The sequence below is a fragment of the Emys orbicularis genome, chromosome 4 (assembly GCF_028017835.1).
Source record: "Emys orbicularis isolate rEmyOrb1 chromosome 4, rEmyOrb1.hap1, whole genome shotgun sequence".
Taxonomy (NCBI): domain Eukaryota; kingdom Metazoa; phylum Chordata; order Testudines; family Emydidae; genus Emys; species Emys orbicularis.
The window spans coordinates 73,020,330-73,041,186 of NC_088686.1; the positions used below are offsets into that span (position 1 = coordinate 73,020,330).

General features: G+C 44.7%; 1 protein-coding gene across 2 annotated transcripts in view; it reads right to left on the reverse strand.

Annotated features, from left to right (window-relative positions):
- The window catches only part of GPHN (gephyrin), a 582,350-nt gene that overhangs the window by 216,060 nt on the left and 345,433 nt on the right, over positions 1-20,857 (reverse strand). The window lies entirely within an intron of this gene.

Here is a 20,857-nt window from a genome sequence, read left to right on the forward strand (position 1 = left end):
TTGTGTAACAGAGGTGAAGTATACAGTAGACATTGAAGAGGCACTGCCAAATTCAAGAACAGAGAACAGTAGAAGTCTATTTAGTTTTTTTTTTTTTTTTTTAACCTTCGGTGGTGTTACTATTTCATGGAAACTCATGATAGGATTAAAGATGTAGGGGCTAAATAAAGTCCTTCTGAAATGTGTCATTCACAATTCTACAATGACTGTGACTGGCTTAATAATTAATAAGGAGTGGTAGCTCTGAAAAAATACACACCCTAATACGGGGTGCTCCGTCTTAATTTGGTGAGTTTATAGTCTCTTCAGACTATATTTGCGTATTAGAGATACGTCTGGCTAGTTTGCTTCATTTTATACAAAGTAAGTCCCACTCTTGGGCTCCTGGATAATTACCAAAAGGGACCTCAGGTAGGTAAAAAGTGGGGACCCTGAGCCACACATTCCAGCTATCACAAGAAACAGGACTGTCATTTTTGCTCAGTAGTGGCCTTAATTCTCATGAAAGGAAAGGACCTTGCTTTTTTAGGAGCCTCACACCTACATCCACACGAACAACCCACCAGTCAAGAGCTCTATACCAAAATATCCTTTCATGGTAGACACAGCAAAAATTAAAAATCTTTCCCTGTAATTATTCCTCTCTGAAGATATCTTGCAGGATTCTTACTCCTGGGCATTAGCTCCTTAGTTTCAGTTATAAGCCCCTTAGTTCATAATGTTTTTCTAACTTTTAAGGGCAGCAGTAACATGGTAGATAGCAAGCTTGGTACCCTACTGCCTGTTGTTTGCTACCCTCTGCCAAGTACAAATGTTGCCTATGAATGTTCCAGTCATTTCCTTCCATTACATTGGTAGGGAAGCTTCCTCAAAGAAAGGGGCATTCAAAATTTCAAGATGACCAACATAAGATGAAAAATATGGCTTAGTGGGGGGGGGGGGGCACTCAAAAAATTTAATTTCCAAACTCTGAGGGGATGTGGGCAGGTGAGTACTCTGCAAGATAATATCTTCAGAGAAACAGAATCATGCGTAAGTAATTTTCTCTTCTCTAGAGATTCCACCTGTGTAGGATTCTCACTCCCGGCGTCAAGAAGTATCTAATAATAATGGCTTTATAGTAATAATGGTAATAGACAACTTTGCCTCTCCCTGCAACCCCATAGTCACCACTCCTCAGCCAGATCCAAGGATCTGATCTGTTTGCTAAGGGATTAAAGAGATTGTCCTCTTTATCTCTAAGAGGAGTTACAATGCCTTTTATATCCTGGGGCTTGTCTACACTATCAAGTCTACACTACTACTATGTCGACTCCCAAAAGACGACAAAACAAAAATCGCCAAAGGGTGTTCACACTTGCTCCCTCTGTCGACAGATCATGTCCATATTGGGGACACCATCATCCACAGGGTGAGCAATGCACTGTGGGTATGTATCCCACAGTGCAATGTTGTGGGAAGGAAGAGCTGATCGCTGCGCATCTTGGGATTCACTCCCAGTTCTCCCACAGCCCCCTCAGCTGCCGAGAGCAGCATCATGAGCAGCTCTGTGAGCTCTCCATGCTGAGGAATGGCAAAGCAGCACAGCAGTCTGTCCCCCTCGCCCTGCAGCAGCAGTCTGCCTGCTGCTATGTTCCTAGTGCAGGGCAGAACAGGAGCATTCCAATGATTTGCTCTTTGTTTGTTCCCCAAATGGAGCAGCACACTGATACTTCCTGGAGCTTTGAAAGGGGAGGGGCGTATGCCTGCAGGGTAGCAGAGATCAAAACACTGAGCAGAGCAATCAGGGCAGGCATTGCGAGATACTGGTGGAATACTGGTGGCCAGTTCTGTCAACAAAACAATCAGCAGTGTCTAACACTGGCTATTTGTCAACAATAAAGGGAAAAGACAAAAGTCTCTCCTAGGGGTGGAAGTTTTTTGTCGCCAAAACTGGGCGTTTTTCGCTACAAAAGTCCCATTGTAGTGTGTACGCTCTTGCTCTTTTGTCTCCAAAAGACAGTTTTTTGGCAACAAAACTTGCCCCTGTAGACAAGCCCTTGGTTTTGAAACTAAATCCAATCCACTTGTTATTGCACTTTTAGGCCAATGTAATTTTGAGCTGCAGACACAAGCTTAATTCTGGCATTTTAACTTTTGAGTGCTTGACTTTGCAACCCTAATGTTCTTTAAAATTTTTTTTATATAATACATATAAATACCATAATTTTCATTAACATAGTTACAATAATGCAGTTTCCAGGTGTATAAGTAAGGCCTTGTGTACTGTGAGGCAAGCTGGACCTAACTTCAGTAGTGAGATTCCTGGATACTGGAGTGCTCTGATGCAGCAGCTGCATTTATATTTAAAAATGTTACCTTTTTAATTAATTAAATGTCCCCACATTTTCACTTTTCAGTATGATGATTTTTATTCTGAAGGAGCGTAACTACATCATTGAAGCTGTCGGGAGAAACTGGTGCTTTTAACCCTTAAGGATGGTTGTGGGATAAGCACAGAGCAAAGTAATAGTCCTTCTCTCCATATACCTTGGATGTAAACACTTCTGGAATACTGCATTAAGTTTTGGGGATCTTATTAACAGAAAGCTATTGACAATCTGAGGGAATTTCAGAGAACAACTGCAATGATCAGGGGTCTAGAAGGATTAATGACAAAAATTAAAAGAGCAAAATATGTATGTGTGTGTGTGTAGGGAATGAGGGCGATACCTGCATTATTTTGTATGAATACTATATGTACCTTAGTTTACCAGCCTGATATTATTCAGTCTGGCCACACAGAGTTAAATCAAAGGAGGCAATAAGAGAAAACCAAGAAGGAAACAAAATAACAGAGATAAGTTATCTCTGAGGAAAATACCAAGGGGTCTACAGGGAACAATGGGGGAACTATTAATTGGAAAATGCCCACAAGCCTGGCTCCAGCCAGATTAACAGGTTTACTTTTCCCAGGCCTTGGCTACACTTGCGAGTTACAGCGCTGTAATGCCTCCCCCAGCGCTGTAACTCACTCCCCGTCCACACTGGCAGGGCACTTACAGTGCTGTATCTCCCTGGGTACACCGCTGCAGGTACTCCACTTCCCCGAGAAGCATAAGAGATACAGCGGAGTGGCTACGACTCATGCAGTGCTGTACTAATCACCTTGTCAAGTGGCCAATCCTCTCCATTGTTGTGACCGGCTGCAGGAATGCGGAAGTGCAGGTTTCAAAGCTCGTACAACAGAGAAAAAGCAAACATTTTGCTGTTTGCTTTGAGTGAGTGAGTGAATGAATGAGGAGGGGGCCCGGGAGTTCGGAACTTGCAAAATAGAGTGCTGACACGCTCCAAAAAGCACTCTCTCTCCCCCCACACTCCCTGTCACACTCCACCCCTCTCCACCCCATTTTGAAAAGCACGTTGCAGCCACATGAATGCTGGGATAGCTGCCCATAATGCACCGCTCCCAACACAGCTGCAAATGTTGCAAGTGTGGCCACGCCACTGCGCTGTCAGCTGTCAGTGTGGACAGACTGCAGCGCTTTTCCCTACTCAGCTGTACGAAGACAGGTTTACCTCACAGCACTGTACAGCTGCAAGTGTAGCCAAGGTCCCAGGCCAGAGCCAAAGATCACAAGGAAACTAAATTGTTAAAAACTCCTGCTTAGAGAGGAATGATGGGAGTGAGGCACTGCAGGAGAGACACTGACAGAGAGATAGAAAATATTGTGGGGGGTGTTTGTCTTTCCCAGACCATAAGTTAGGTGTGTTTGGGCTGAGCAGAACTTGTGAAAACTTGCGAGAAAAAGACCCAGGTGGATAGGCCTTTTGTTGTTTCAAACCTCTTCTCTGAGTGCTTTGCACCTTTGGGTGAATAAATACTTTATTTTGAAGAAGCTGTTTTGAGTCACTCTATTCAGTTGCTGGTCACATGTTCCCACAGAAAAGGTCTTGGATGTACCAAATACATGGGCCTGTTGTTTTTTCACGGGTATTAAACAGAGGGGCTGCAGCCCAGAGACTCAGACTAACAATGATACGACTGTGTGGTTCCACCCAGAATGGCTAAAGGTAGCAAAACCTGTCACCAGAGGCGTGCACTTGAGAGGGACTGCAAAGGGGTCTGTAACTGTGAGAATTTGTCTAAGTAACCATTAAAGGAAAACATAACAATATTTACAAATATTTGAAGAGTATACAAAACAAGCATGGAGAGGATTAATTAAGTTGGCTATAAAGCACTATAACTAGCAGTAAAAAGATTAAATTAAGCAAAAATTCAGGTAGAATATCAGATAAATCTTCCTGACCATGAAATCTATTAGGCTGTTTTCAGTCTTCCAAGAAAAATGGTAGAAGTCCCATCAAATTTAAAATTTAAAATTTGACTGGACAAAACAACTGAAAAATGTGCTGTAGGGAACAATCCTATATTGGCCACCGGAGGTTAGACTAAATGACTATTAGGTCTTCTTCATTTCTGACTTCTCTAAATCTGTTGTTTTAATTACCTGTGGCATCTCACCTACCTGAAGCCTCAGGTTTTATTTCAGGGGAAGGGAATCAACTCAAGACTGTACTATGATTATACTTCTTTCACATTTACAAATTTGAAAAAAAATTCATTTACTGTTCTATCTACACTCAAAGAAGAGACATCTTTTATGAAAAGGAGACAGAGTGTGTAAGGTTTTTGATTTTTTAAAATCCTAATATACAGTATATATAATAGCTAAAAAAGTAAAAGAAACAGTTGGTGATAAAATGTGATGATGATCAGAAAAGTAGTCATGTAAATATGGCACCTTCTTACTCAACAGATCTGCCCACTGTCTGTGTTAAGAGGTATTTGCTCATTTTTTCAGACAAAAATAGATTTGTATTCCTTTTAGTCCCACAGAATCAACAGAGGTGACAGAGAGAACTAGAGTCTATTCTGTCTGGTAGATCAGCAACAGAATTGTTAAATAAGTTCTGACTGAAAAAAAAATTACTACTGGTGATAATGCATGAGTCATAGTTAACATCAGAGGTAGGCAATCTGCGGCACATGTGCCGAAGGCGGCACGCAAGCTGATTTTCAGTGGCACTCACACTGCCTGGGTCCTGGCCATTTAATTTTAAATGAAGCTTCTTAAACATTTTAAAAACCTTATTTACTTTACATACAACAATAGTTTAGTTATATATTATAGACTTATAGAAAGAGACCTTCTAAAAATGTTAAAATTTATTACTGGCGCACGAAACCTTAAATTAGAGTGAATAAATGAAGACTCGGCACACCACTTCTGAAAGGTTGCCGACCCCTGGTTAACATTTTAGGTGGAGACCAAGGCACCAGCATTTAGAAAAAACATCTCTCAAATTTGATCTGGAAGCCATTGAGACATGGAATTCCACAATGCAACTTTTACAGAGTCAGTTTGCAGAGTATACAGTGACTTCTCTTCAAAAAAGGAGAGATTCTAGTGAGATTGAAAGCAGTGAATTTCCATCAAGGGGATCAGGATAGTGTTGTGGTTTCAGTTCAGGTTTAGGAGGAAACATAAGTGACAAATAGTTACTTTATTTAGAGAGAAACAGGGTGCTGGTCTGCATTAGTCCAGAATCAGTTTTGCAGGAATGACAGTTAAAGAAGCCAGGTGTTCAGATATTACAATGATGAATGCAGTATAAATGCCTAGATACCTATGATTCCCTTCAAATAGACAAAGCACAGGAGATTACAGGAAGTGAACAAAGCAACCAGAAAAGCAACAATGTAATTTAAAATTGTTGCTAGCTTTGGGAAAGATTGTGGAGTACTGCAAAGTAACAAGAGACCCTTTATTTAAAATTATGGAAGTAAGAGACAAAGAAGAATGCTACCAATCCAAAAAGTTTAAAATCTTTTACTGTATGGAAACTCTCTGAGGATGTGTAGTACGAAAACACATGAAAAAAACCTTGCTGGATGACTGATAGTCAGAAGTACTCAGGCATGCAAAGGGCATTTCAGTGGATGATGTACATTAGATATTCAAAAATCATTTTACAAGATTCCATTTCAGAAATAAGTGGTGAAGGCAAAGAGTTCATTAATAGGAAATAAAATAGGGATAAAAGTTGACTGAGTTAGGAAACACAGAGGTGCCACACAGGGAAAGTTTACAAGTTTGAAAGAGGGTGAGCTGAGCATCTCAAAAATTAATTTTAAGACTCTTCTTGTTGCAACGTGTACAGCTGCTCTAAAGAAGCTAACACATATAGGGGTCACTTTATCAGAGGGGCAGAATGCCAAAGAGCAAAGATGATGATAGGACTTGATAAATAGGATTTCTGCTGTAGTGCTTTCCATTGCTTTTGATATTTTTATTGGCTCTTTAATCAAATTATAACTCAACTGTAGATGTGAAAATGACTGGATAAATATCTCTCTGAAATGAACACAAAATCTTTTAAAATAAATTGGTTAGAATTTTTGTTAATTTGAACATCACACCTGCAAGACTGACTTGCCTTGATAGCTTGTTAAGAAGCTGCCTGAGGCAGTTTTGTCCTAGTTTTCTTGCTAATTAAAATTTTCAGTTGAAAAAACATATAAAGCTCTTAACACTGAAAAAAATAGCAAATTCTGTGGCCTCTCAGTCAGTTGCTTTGGTGGCATTCTATTGGTATTTGATTGATTTAAAACTCAGAAAATCTGAATAACATTTGAGAGACAGCTGTTTTCGAAGGGGTAATGCAGAGACACTAGTATGCTATGCTAGAAGGAAGATTTCTGGTTTATTGGGTAGGAAATGAGTTCTAGATGCATCCAACAGTCCCTCTACTTTGTTGGAGGAAACCATCCCTCCACCCTTCTAATGTAATGTCTCCTTTTGATACCCGCTCCCAAACACCAGGCTGGGAACCAGCAAAGGGAGAAATGTCAAACTGAGAGCTGAGATTGGGAGTTGGGGAAGAACTGGAATAAAAACTGGCACTGAGTTCAGACAGCCCTGTTACTAGGACCTCCAGCAATGCAAGGTTGATGGGGAGTAAGATGACATCAGCCTTCTACAATTGTGAGCTTGCAGAGTATGTTTGGGTACTTGATAAAAGAGGGGGAAGAACTCTTGTGTTTGGAGAAGGGAGAGCAGGTGGAAGGACAGAGAGGAGAGGAGGAGCAAGATTATTGTGTGGGAGTGGAAGTAATAGTAATAGTAGTGGTCAGTTTCTCAGTGTAGAACAGTTTCTCAGTTTTCTAAGGGTCAAAGTGAAAACCAGAAAACTCATAGGGAAAGTCCTGGTTTGACATTATCCGAAATACTGTTTGTAATGTTGGGAACTATCCTACAAAGGGGAAGTGAATGTCTTGAAAAATCTGATATTATAAAAACTGTTTGCTTGATCCCATACTGTGCTGGTCTCTATCCCAGAGGACAGAGATTGTTGCCTTGAAGAATGTTATCCTCTTACTTTATAAAGCAATTGTTAGACCTTTTCTATAATAATTAGGCACACTTCAAAATATCACAGGTCAACACGGGTAACATCAGATCTGAAGAATCTAAGTTATTAGGAAAAGTTATGGGAGGTCAGTTTGTTTTAATTGTAAGAAGGACGACTTTAACGTAACATAATTCTTTTCTACGAAATTATGACAGAGATGAAAGGAATGTATAGAGACAGAATGTTCACTCTGGTACTGGGTTCAAAAGCATGATCCAAAACCAAGAAAATTAGAATTAACTGAGAACTCCAGCATGGCTTAGGAGAGGTGTGGTCTAGTAATTTGAGTTCAGGGGAAGGAAGCAGGAAATCCTTATTTCTATTCTAGGCTCTGACAATGACTTGTCTCATTCAGCAAATCACACAGGGTCAGATCCTGGTCCCTGCTCTATGAAAATAGGCCAAAAAGCTGCCATAAGTGGGCAGCTGAAGATTCCCTCAGCACTGAGGATGTGTTAGGGGCACGCCTGAGTGAGAGGGTATATGTCTGGAATATGCTGCACTCTGGCAATTTCCCACTGCTACAAAGGCATCTTTCGGCCAGTTGCAAGCAGTATTGTTTAGAGCATCAACCTCTTTTTTTAGCTTCTTTCCTCCATTGTAAATGGGGAATCATTGAGTGGGGGTCTTTCTAGTGGGGTCCCACATGGATCAGTTCTTGGCCCCACACTATATAACATTTTTATGAATTAGCTGGAAGAAAACTTAAAATCATCACAAATAAAATTTGCAGATGACACAAAAACTGGGGGAGTAGTAAATAATTAAGAGGAAAGGTCATTGATACTAGGTGATCTAGATTTCTTGGTAAATTGGGTGCAAACAAACAATATGTGTCTTAATATGGCTAAATGTAAAATGTATACATCTAGGAACAAAAAACATAGGCCATACTTACAGGATGGGGACCTCTATCCTGGGAAGCAGTGACTGAACATGAGCTCCCAATGTGACACAGTGGCCAAAAGGGCTAATGCGATCCTTGGATAAACAGGGGACTCTTGAGTAGGAGTAGAGAAGTTTTTTACCTTTGTGTTTGGCATTAGTATGACTGCGTCTGGAATACTGTGTCCAGTTCTGGTGTCCATCATTCAAGAAGAATTTTGATAAACTGGAGAATGTTCAGAGATGAGCCACGAGACTGATTAAAGGATTAAAAAACATGCCTTATAGTGATGGACTCAAGGAGCTCAATCTATTTAGCTTAACAAAGAGAGGGCTTGGGGTGACTTGATTACAGTTTATAGGTACCTGCCTGGGAGACAGGCAAGTACCTTTGATAATGGGTTCTTCAATCTAGGTATGACACGATCCAATGGTTGAAAGCTGAACCTAAACAAATTCAGATTGGAAATTAGGTGTAAATATTTAATAGTGAGGGTAACTAACCATTGGAACAATTTACCAAGGGTCTTGGTGGATTCTCCACATTATTGGCAATTTTAAAATCAAGATTGGATGTTTTTTTCTAAAAGATATAGTGTAGAAATTATTGTGGGGAAGTTCTATGGCCTGTGTTTTGCAGGAAGTCAGACTAGATTATCACAATGGTCCCTACTACACTTGGAATCCATAAACTATGCCCAGTGCCTACTGGGCACAGCTGAGCATTCATCCCTTAATATCTCTGAGCCTCAGCAATATGTGACTAATAGTTAATTACCTACCTTACAGTGGTACTGCAAGGATTTCTGTAGATAATGTTAGTAAAGTGATTTTAGACTGAATAGCATTGTATAAATGCTATGTCCTGCAAACTGTAATATACCTACAGAATAAGTTCCCAGATGAGGAGATTGCAGCAAAGAGTTTAAATGAGATTACTGCACCTCTCAGTCTTTTCTAGGAGGAGAAGGGATTGAGTAATCCTATGACAAAGCAGGATGAAGATACAGAGGTCAATATTAAAGTGCTGGTATGTTGGGTTGAAGCAGGGCACATTGGAGCCAGATAATAGCCTTTTCCTGTTCCTCACATTTCCTATGATTTTTTTTTTTTTCCAAATTGTGCTTATTTGGAAGTGATATCTAAGCAGGTAGGCAGGACAGCAGGAGAGAAATGCTAGGAAAATAAGCAAGTGGACAGCGCAGCAAAAAGGGCACTGCCAGTATATAATCAGACTCAAAGGGCAGCAAGGATATAATGTAAGCTAGAAAGCAGGTGGAAAAGCAGAAGGGAAATGCCAGACACTCAGCAAGTCAATAAAGCAGTATCAAGCAATCAGCAGATGCACAAAGCAGCAGGACAGCAATTCCAGGAAGTCAACAGCTGCACACAACAGAAGGAGGGCAATACCAGGCACTCAAGAAAGGAGGCAAGACAGCAGGAAGTCAATGCCCATGTGCAATCTGATGTGAAAAGCAGTAAGAAAGCAATGCAAGCCACTCAACAAATGGATAGGGCAAAAGATAGTCAATGTCAGGCAATCAGGTGGTCAAGAGGGCATAGTCATACACTCAAGCAAAACGCCAGGGCTTCAGGGAGCCAATGCTGAGCTGCCAGCAAGTAGACATAGCAGAAAGAGAGCAATGAATGCCAGGCAATCCCTAGGTGGACAGGGGTAGCAAGAGGGCAATGTCCATTAATAATCAAATACAACTGCTGGCATGGAGAAAATGGAAGCCTGATAATAGGTTGGCAGCAGGATGACAATGCTTTTCAGGTACTGGAGGATAGTGTGAGCAAAACACTCTCTAATAACACCATTAGATTAACATAGTAAACCATGAAAATCCAATAGAGAACAGTACATAAATGGAAACAGCAGATGAATCTGAGCCCTAGTGCCTGGGGAGGCCACAGGACTCTCCTATTAACAGAACTATGCGAATCCACAAGGAAATGAAACAAATGGGAAAAATGAGCCTGAAAGCTGTTTCTGATGATTTAAAAAAACAAACAAACAAACAAAAAAAACCAGCAAAGAATTAGTTTGAAAATGATTGGCTGGAATTGAAGATGTTGCTTACCCCTCTCTGGAGCCCACAAAATGGGAATGTTGGGAATTTCTGCAGCAGAAAAACAGAAGAGAAAAGGGATTTCTGACTCCCTGTTTGAGGAAAAGCAGGTCAATTTAGGGCTAGGTGAATTGTTTTGGGCAAAATAAGAACTGGTCTGAATCTCTGCCTCTCTCTGGACCCAAGCCTTTATTGAGGTCTGAGAAAGGTTTAAGAAGTCCACACCACTTTCATCTCATGATATCCCACCTCTATTTCCAAGAACCATACTTACCTCTAGTGCAGGCTGTGCAAGTGGAGATAGGAGACAGCATCAAGAGCTCACTCCCATATCCACTGGAAGACAGCTAGTGAGGACAGACAACAGTGCCCCAAGGCTTATGCAGGTCATTTTATGGGATACATTAAAGAGGTTCATTAACCCCAACTCACCTCTAGCAAAGGCTGGTATCTGAAGTTGTTCAGATAATCACTTCCCACCCTAGGGGGCATCAGTCTTTGTGGGAATGGCCCTTTTCTTCTCCAAAAGCAGCTGCTGTGTTTGGGGAGATTCAGCAACGCCTTCACTGTACCTTGATGCTGCTATTCTTTTGCAACTCAGGGGCTCTCTGGGGCATCCCTTATATTTGCATCTCAAAGTATGTTTCAGATATCTCACAAGCTGTTTGGTTTCAAAAACACACTTTAAAATCTGAGAAGTAAGTGCTAAGAAAGTCACAGAAGCAACCAGACCCCGTGGAAATACAACTGCATCTTTTCATCTAGTTGGTGTTGTCGCTTGCCGGATTGGAGTGGGGATTTGACTGAGAATTATGAGGAACTGCCTGGGGAGGGATGAAGGGGACCACAGATGTCAACCTGAAGACTGATCTACACTTCAGCAGGACACCTACATCCCCTTAAGATAAGGGTGAGCAGGCAAGTTGTGGTGAGGGAGAGGCTATACGTGAGGGGACGTAGGAAAATTCTCACTGTAGGCTTGAAGGTTCAAAGAAGTATCCGAACTTTCATATATTTATCCAAACCTCCAAAAAAGACAATTACCTTTTCCGTAACTGGTGTTCTTCGAGATGTGTTGCTCATGTTCATTCCACATTAGGTCTGTGTGCTTGCCACATGCACTGGTGCCAGAAGTTTTTCCCCTCAGCATTATCTGTAATGGAGCCTCTCTGGCACTCTCTGGAGTGGCGCCCATGTGGAGCGGTATAAGGGGCGCTGCTGGCTCCCCCCACCCTCAGTTCCTTCTTGCCGGAAATGCCAACAGTGGGGAAGGAGGGCAGGTCGTGGAATGGACATGAGCAACACATCTCGAAGAACACCAGTTACGGACTCCCAGCAGTTCCCGTGGAGGCGGGTAGGAGTTCACAGCTGCGCAGATTGTAATACAACTCTGCCGAACCCAGTGTCGTCTCTGGCCTGCTGAGTGATGGCATTATGAGACGTGAACGTGTGGACTAAGGACCACATCACGGCTCTACAGGTGTCCTGGATTGGGATGTGCGCCAGGAAGGCCGCCGAAGATGCCTGCGCTCTAGTCGAATGGGCTCTAACGAATGGGCGGTGGGACCTTTGCTAGCACGTAACAGGTCTTTATGTAAGAGGTGATCCAGTTGGAAATCCTCTGCAAAGAAACTGGAAGGCCCTTCATCCTATCCACCATAGCGATGAAGAGCTGGGTCAATTTACGGAAAGGTTTGGTATGCTCCAAGTAAAAAGCCATGGCCCTCCGGATGTCCAGCGCATGCAGATGCCTCTCCTCGGCAGTCTTGTGCGGCTTGGGACAGAATACTGGCAGGACTACGTCCTGGCTCGTGTGGAAAGAAGATACCACCTTTGGCAGGAAGGCTGGGTGGGGCCGCAGCTGGACCTTGTCCTTACAAAACACTGTGTAAGGAGGTTTCGAGGTCAAGGCCTTAATCTCTAAGACTCGTCCCGCCGACATCACCGCCACCAGGAAAGCGACCTTCCAGGACAAGTAGGAGGAGCCCAGCAGCTAAAAAGGCAGGCTGGTGAGCCTTGAGAGGACCAGGTTAAGGTCCCACTGTGGGACAGGGGCCCGTACCTGTGGGTAAAGCCTCTTGAGGCCCCTCAGGAAACTGACAGTCATGTCATGCGAAAAGACCGTCTGACCTTGGATCGGCTGGTGGAACACGGAGATGGCTGCAAGGTGCACTCTGATGGAAGAATGTGCCAGACCCTGGGTCCTGAGCTGCAGTAAGTAGTCCAAGATGGACTGCACTGAAGAACGCGAGGGAGAAATGCCGCGCTCCGACACCCAGCGGGAAAACCTCGTCCTCTTGGCCTGGTAAGTTAGTCTTGTGGATGGCTTCCTACTTCCAAAGAGGACCTGCTGGACCTCCTCCGAGCAGGTACGCTCCTCCAGGTTCAACTACAGAGCATCCACGCCAAGAGGTGTAGAGACTCCAGTTTGGGGTGTAGGAGCCAACCTTGATCCTGTGACAGCAGATCCGGATGGTAGAGAAGGGGCCAAGGAGGGGCCACCGCCATGTTTGTGAGCATGCCGAACCTGTGCTGGCGAGGCCATGCAGGGGCGATCACGATAACCTATGCCTTGTCCCTCTTGATCTTTATTAGGACCCAGCTGACCAGAGGGATTGGAAGGAACGTGTACATCAGACCCTTGGCCCACGACATGAGGAAGGCATTGGAGAGGGAGTCCTTGCTCAGGCCCTGCTGGGAGCAAAACCAATGGCATTTTCTGTTTCGCCTGGTGGCAAGTAGATCTACTTGGGGAGTTCCCCATCTCTGGAAGCTCATGCAGGCCACTTCCGGGTGGAGCAACCACTCATGGTGAGAGGAGAAGTTCCTGCTGAGGTGATCTGCTAGGGCATTCCTGATGCTGGGGAGGTGACCAGCTTTCAGATGCAGAAGTCCCAGAGACAGAGAGCCTCTTGGCAGAGAGCCGATAAGCGCGCTCCTCCTTGCCTGTTGACGTAGAACATTGAGGCCGTATTGTCCGTCAGGACTCTCACCACTTTGCTGTGGAGGAGAGGATGCCAGAGCCGCTCCCTTATTTGGATACTGCTGAGGGAAAAACTTCTGGCACCGGTGCATGTGGCAAGCACACACCCCTAATGTGGAATGGACATGAGTAAGTACTCGAAGAAGAATTTGTAAAATTCACCCATCACTGGTTTTGAGAGTCCCTACTTAGACAAGATCTGCGTTGTGCCCCAATTTTCTGGGTCATGTCAGAGGCAGTACATTCAAAGGAATGGACAAAAAGCCTCTGAAAAGACCCCAACAGATGCCAGTCATTGGAATTCCATCCTCCTCCTTGAAGTTGTCTTTGTCACTCTGCATTATTTCTTCTATCCTTCTTTCTATTGGCCAAATCATCTTCTGCTGTCAATCTCCACCCCACTAATGGAACCAGAGTCGTCTCCTTCAACTTCAATCCAACTGATAGAATAAGCACTCTCCTTCTTTCTCAACCTCTGTTGGGATCAGGACTCTATTTCCAGCTATCAAACTTGCACTCACCAATGGGATCAACACCCTCCACAGTTTCCAAACTCCATCACAATGATGGAGTAAAGCCCTCTCCCTGGTTCCCAATGTCTGTCCTCCACATCCCAAAGTCCTGTAGTCCAGGACTTCTCCAAGCCTCCTAACCTCCATCACCAGACCCTAAACAGATTTGGTGCTTTCTTGAAGACTCCTAACCTCGATTCTTGAAATATAATTGTTGCCTTTGCTTGACTTCCAGCTTGCATCCCATCCTCACTAACTGAATTAGGGTCTTTTCTCCTGACTGTCAGCTTTCATCTCCTTTTATTGAGTCAGCACTCTCTCCCTAGTGTCATGGCTTCCCTGGCTTTCTACTTTACAGTAATATCTCTTCTGGCCAAGTATTATATCCATTGTTTTATCCTGGTCATTGTAAATTCCACTTCAACTGCTTCTAATACAAAGCACAAAGTATTTTTTCACATGTAGTCAGCCACCTATGCATCAATTTTATACAGCAAGATTGAAAAATACCTACATCCCATTTTGGATAGGTAATATAATGCAATAAGGGGGCAATCTTTATCTCTTCTCCAAACTGCAGAGAAGTTCAGACACAGGAGAAAGATGCACTAGTTGTATTGTGTGGTGCTGAGTCAAGATTTGGGAAACTCAGAAAAGTCACAAAGCCAGTATCCACAGGGATTTGCTATGCATCCTTGTGCAGCAGGGTTTGTGAGCAGGGCCGGCTCCAGGCACCAGCCGACCAAGCACATGCTTGGGGCGGCACCTGAGAAGGGGCGGCCAATGTTGGGGTGGCGGGGGGCGCTCGCGGTGGTTTTTTTTGTTTTGTTGTTTTGTTTTGTTTGGCGGGGCGGCGCTCGAGGGTTTTTTCTTTTCTTTTTTTTCAGCCAGGCAGCGCGGGGGGTATTTTGGTGGCGCGGCGCTGGGGGGAGGGGATTTGGCGGCGCGGCCCGGCCCGGCGCTCCGGGGGTTTGGGTGGCATGGCGCTGGGGGAAGACGGGGGTTTGGCCGGCCCCTCACTCTGGGGGTTTGGCCGGCCCGGTGAGGCGCTCGGGGTTTGGCCAGCCCGGCGCTCGGGGGGGTTGGGCGGCCCGGCGCGGCGCTCCGGGGGGTTTGGCCGGCCTGGCCCGGCACGGCGCTCGAGGGGGGGCCTGGGGTTTGGCCAGCCTGGCGCTCGGGGGGGTTAGGCGGCCCGGTGTGGCGCTCGGGAGGGTGGGGGTTTGGCCGGCGCAGTGCTCCGGGGGTTTGGCCGGCCCGGCACTCGGTTTGGCCGGCCCGGTAATCCGGGGGTTTGGGCGGCCCGGTGAGGCGAGGCTCTCAGGGGGGGGGGGGTAGGCCAGCCTGGCGTGACGCTTGGGGGGTTTGGGCGGCCCGGCGCGGCGCTCGGGGGGGGGCAGGGGTTTGGGCGGCCCGGCGAGGCGCGGGGGGGGGGCGGGGGGTTGGGCGGCGCGGTGCTCCGGGGGTTTCGGCGGCCTGGCGTGGCACTGGGGGGGGGGGGGGTTGGTGGCCCGGTGCGACGCTCGGGGAGGGTGTGGTTCTGCGCCCGGCGCTCCGGGGGTTTGGGTGGCGCGGCGCTGGGGGGGGTGTCTGTGGCGCGGCGCTGGGGTGGGGGGTGTTACAGCGGGGCGGTGCTCTTCTTTTTTGCCTGGGGAGGCAAAAAAGTTAGAGCCGGCCCTGTTTGTGAGCATGGTAAGGCAGTGACAGGCTGTAGCAGATGGATCAGGGTCTACTGGCCATAGAAGTGGAATGTCTTCCCTATCCTTCCCAAAACAACTCCCCAGTATCAAGCACTGTTACTTGGGTTTGGAAAAGTGTAGAGGAAAATTTAGCCCTAAGAAAGGAACCAAGAGTAACCAGTAATATGATATCATAAGTAAGGGGCACAAACTAGTCAATTATAGTTTGTTGTAAGCAATGGAACCAGAGTAGCCGTTAATATTGTACAGTAAAAAAGATACTCAGACTACCTGCTGGCAGCTTCAGCAGCTCATGTGATATTATGAATAGATGTGGCCAGAGTTAGTTGCATTGCATCACAAACACAATGGCTGGCATCTTTTCTTTAAGGGGGAGATTCTACCTAAGACTTCAGTGGGAATGAACTAGAACAAATGACTCTCAGGAAACAATAAACAAACTTTCATATATGAAGCAACTGAACAGGGTTAAACAATGAAATGTAAGAAATGGAAAGAGGTTTGGAATGTGGATAATATCATAATAAAAGGAGTAATTTAGAATTATACACATCATGCTTAGATAATCATATTACTAAATATATGGGACAGAGTTAGGCTTTGATGGAAAAAGCCTGGAAGCTATCAGTCAGATCACAAGATGTGATAATGGGCACAAATGGTCTGACTGAAGGTTTTATAAAATATTTATTTTCTTGCCCACTATCAACAAGAGTTTCACAATTTGAGAAGGAAAGAACAGTCCCTGTGAGCACAACCACAAGTGCCTAATTAGCAGGAAACATTTTAATACATGAATTATTTTAGTATAATATTTATAGGGATTAATAAAGGCAGGGCGATTAATGACCTACAGCTGAGATGCTAATATTTCCTTGAACACAATTAGAAGCAAACTACTGTCTGTTCCCTGCCTAATCCCTCTCCTCACTGTGGTGGGAAGAGAGTTCTGATGGGGCAAAGGGAAGGATTACATGAGAAAACAATAGTCTGATGCTGGAATTCTCCCAAAGCCCCAAAATAACAACAAAATGCACAACTGAGGAGACATTTTGTTAACGGGTTTGGTTCAAAATGTTTCACTTCTGTATTTTGTTTACCTTTCAAGTAAACTTTTGCCTCCTAGTCCTTATCTTTTTAATCTTCCCTCATATGGAAGTCTTCTATGTCTCTGTTCTTTTTTGCTTCCTTTCTCTAGACTGTTTCTATTTCTGTTATATCCTTTTTGAGAAGGTGACGAGAACTGAACACAGGACAAGGGTGACATTTAATTACTTAGCAGGTTTTTTAGTATTATTCTCTATGTTTTTCTTAACACGATGTAATATCTTGTTCACATCTTTGGCCACTGCTGTGCAATGAGCAGATGTTTTGATTGAACTATCCACAATGATGTTTAGAACAAAGATCCAAAAGACCAGTTCAAGATGAAAAGTCTTTGTGGTAAACATCTTGTTCTTCCCCTCCTCCATTTAACTGTAAGAATCCTATCAAAGAGCTTTTAAAGTCAATATATATAAAAATGAAACAGATGGATTACTTTGCATGTATTGTACTTGGTACTAAAATAAGAGAATAGTAAGTGAGGAGTAAACAGATTGTAGGATAGATTGTACTTGAATACATAGAGTAACAAATAATGCTAATCCCAATCATAGAAATTAGAGAAGGAAAACTCTTGTCCATTCCCCTTGCCAGTACAGATTGTTCCCTATAACATAGTTTTCAGTGCTTTCTCTAATCCAGTTGTAAAAGAGCAAAATAAAGAGGTTTCTAACATTTCCCATGGAAGACTATTCACAGACTAACAGGAAAGGTTTCCTGATACGCAGTCCACATTTTCTTTTAATTTCATCCATTACTGTTTACAGTGTCCTAGCTAATGACTATATATATCATGTTGAGGCTGCACAATCTACCAGGTATAGCATACTAGGTAAAACACCTCTAGTGCTGTCCATTGTAGCTGGTATTGCTCTCTGAAGCACCAACATTCCAATATGAGGAATCACTACATTTTGGGTTAAGCCCTAAGAATGCATTGTGCACCAGGGCCCAGGGAACCTGACTGCAGGGCTTCAGCGTGGCTCAGCAGGGGAGGGTGCCTAGGGGATGGAGCAATCCCGCGATCCCTGGGGGCAGGACCCAGGGCAGGGGGCCGGGTGAAAAAGGTGCTACGCCCCTGCCTGGGGGGTTGCTGTAGAGCCTGCAGGATTGGGGCATGAACAGGCTGGAAATCGCTTCCCCTCCACACCATTCCATAGCTTAGCTGAGGGGCAGAGAGGCTTCCCTGGGCCAGTGCTGTGTGGAGTTTTGGCACATTCAGGGCTCGGTGCCTCCTGGCCAGTGCTTCTTAGGCTTTCCTGGGGTGTCAGCCCAGCCAGAGGCAGTGGGGGAAGGAAGGAGCCTGCCGGCCAGGCTGTTAATGAGCTGAGCGAACCGACCAGGGGCTGTTTCTCCGTACAGCGCCGAGAGTGGGGCACACCTCACCGGGGGGGAGAATATGGAGGAGCAGCGGTGCTGGATGGGGGGGGGGGGGGGAAGGGGCAAAGCAGAGAGAGGACAGGGAGAGGGGGAGCATGTAAAAGGCCGATGGATGGGCAGCAGAAGCAAAACATAACCGGCTGCTGCCTGGCGCCTGCCTGCACTTAACAACCACTGCAACTCACAGCGCGCAGCCAGTGCCGGGCGGAAACGGGATGGGGGGGCAGGGCCCTGCTGGCCAAGAGCCGGCACGCAGCAGGGTCTGCACTGACAGACCAGCAGAGGGAGCGGCTGGCCCCACGTGCTGCATCTTTGCCCCGCCACCAGCCTTGCACACCCACCCCTATCATTGGCCACTGGACCCCCCCACTCACCACTGGTGGGCAAGCGGCTGACGAGCAGGGATCCGGCCAGCAGCAGGACTCGCCAGTACTGGGAGTGGGGGGAAAGATGGGAAAAAATGGGACATGGGACACCTGCAGGAGAGCTTAAATACGGGACTGTCCCTTTAAAAATGGGACATCTGGTCACCTTGAGTATGTCCCCCTCCACATTTGATTGCAGGAAAAGAAAGAACCCCTGGCAGCAAGACCCTGTAGCCCAGCAGTTTGATTCAAACTCTCCTGGACAATAGAACATCCACTAGTTTTGATGCTCCAGAAAGCACAGACAGGATTCAGAAGCACAGTGCACTCTTAGCAGGGCCGGCTCCAGGCATCAGCGAAGGAAGCAGGTGCTTGGGGCGGCCAATGGAGAGGGGCGGCACGTCCGGGTCTTCAGCGGCAATTCAGCGGCGGGTCCCTCAGTCCCTCTTGGAGGGAAGGACCCGCCGCCGAATTGCCACCGAAGAATGAAGCAGCGCGGTAGAGCTGCCGCCGAAGTGTCGCTGATTGCGGCTTTATCTTTATGTATTTATTTTTTTGCTTCGCCGCTTGGGGCAGCAAAAAAGCTGGAGCCGGCTCTGACTCTTAGGGCACAAATACCAGGATAGCCTCAGATAGCAAGTAAGTATGAATGGAGGCAAAACTTCCCCAAAATGACTGCTTCCAGACAACAGTGGCCATTTTAGTTATTCTTTTATTCATGTATGTGAATACCTCAGAATAAATACTATAAATACCTATAAATACCTCGGAATTTCAGGCTTTCACATAAGAAACAAATACAAGCAGAATAGCCCTGATTCTCCATTGCACTGCATCTTGTGTAGTCGTTTACACCTGTGCTATGTGATTGCAAAGAGGGAGTGAGACACAACCAAATAAAACAGTAGCATTTTAAGAACAGGAGTACTTGTGGCACCTTAGAGACTAAGGTGCCACAAGTACTCCTGTTCTTTTTGCGGATACAGACTAACACGGCTGCTACTCTGAAAGTAGCATTTTACACCACTTTGCATTCCTGCAAGAGGCTGCACAAGGTGTAAACCAGTGAAAAATCAAGCCCAATATTTTAATCTCCCTAATTCCAAAACAGCGTCACCACTTAAAGAATGTGGCTAATCACCAGTGATTTGCACTGCAAGGGTTGAAGGTTTCAACAAGCACATTAAATCCTGTGCTAATCTACACATTTTCTAAGTGAACATTGCAAGATCCTATCCCTTTTTCTATAATGTGCAAGCTTTTACGCAGGGTTTTACTCCCACATCCTCCCCCCAACTCAATTATTTATATTCTAATCCCTAAACATTCAGAGATGTGGAGATTTTAGCCTGACAACTGACACTGACTTTTGCAGTACACAAAATTTGCAGTGTGCATGTTGATTAGACTCCCATCCAGCACTGTGTTTTCCTGCAGGCACACAATCTCTTTATACATAAACAAAGAACTCACCTAGGGTCCCCCTTTTGTCTTTGATATTTCAGTAAAATGCAATCATTAACATAACTCTGAAGTGCACAGTGAACTCAGTTTTATGTTTTTCCTTTATTCATGTCATAGCTATGAACGTTATATCATGAAAGTATCAACATATATCCATATGTACAAGTGTCATTTTCCCATTGCATTGAAGGGTGTCATTTCCATTTTTAAGTAGTTGTTTTCTCCATATTTCTTGATTTTGCATAGTAGTTATAGTAATAGTCCCTCCATGCATTCATTTTTCCTCTCTCTGCAAAAACTATCACTTGAAGATGGGACTGGAGGAGTCAGATGACCTTGGAAGCTTGTGTATATACATTTCTGTCAAGTCCCATACATATTAATTGCTGGCATCTTATTATGCTAATAGTTCCTAATCTTTTTCCAGTCAACAGCATGGATAACTTTTCTAAATACATTATTTTTCTCAGGTTTTAAACCTTTCATGACAAAGATGTATTCAGAAATTCTGGAGATAGGAACTTTAAACACTATTCATGTTATAAAAAGAAAAAATATTCCTAAAGCCAGACTACTGGATGGTTCAAGAGATTGGTAGTGGGCTGTATGGCTTTTCACTGCTAAATTGCTAGTTCAAATCCCAGGCAGATCAATAATGATTGAAAGATACTAGCACCTCCTGACTATTTGATAGACTATTAGCAATAAGCTCTGTATTTATACCCAAGAATCATATATGTATTTATTTCCATATAGAGAGACTGCAGAATTTTCAGCATTGCATTTTGGTACTAATACTGATCACCACATTCTGTGGAGCAGCAGCAGAGACAGGAATGCTAGGGCAGCAGCGAGCGAGTGCCTTGGGGAGCATCTCATGGCAGTTGGGCACCACGGGTGGTGCCAGCCAGAGCCAGGCTCCTTCAGGAGAGAGGCA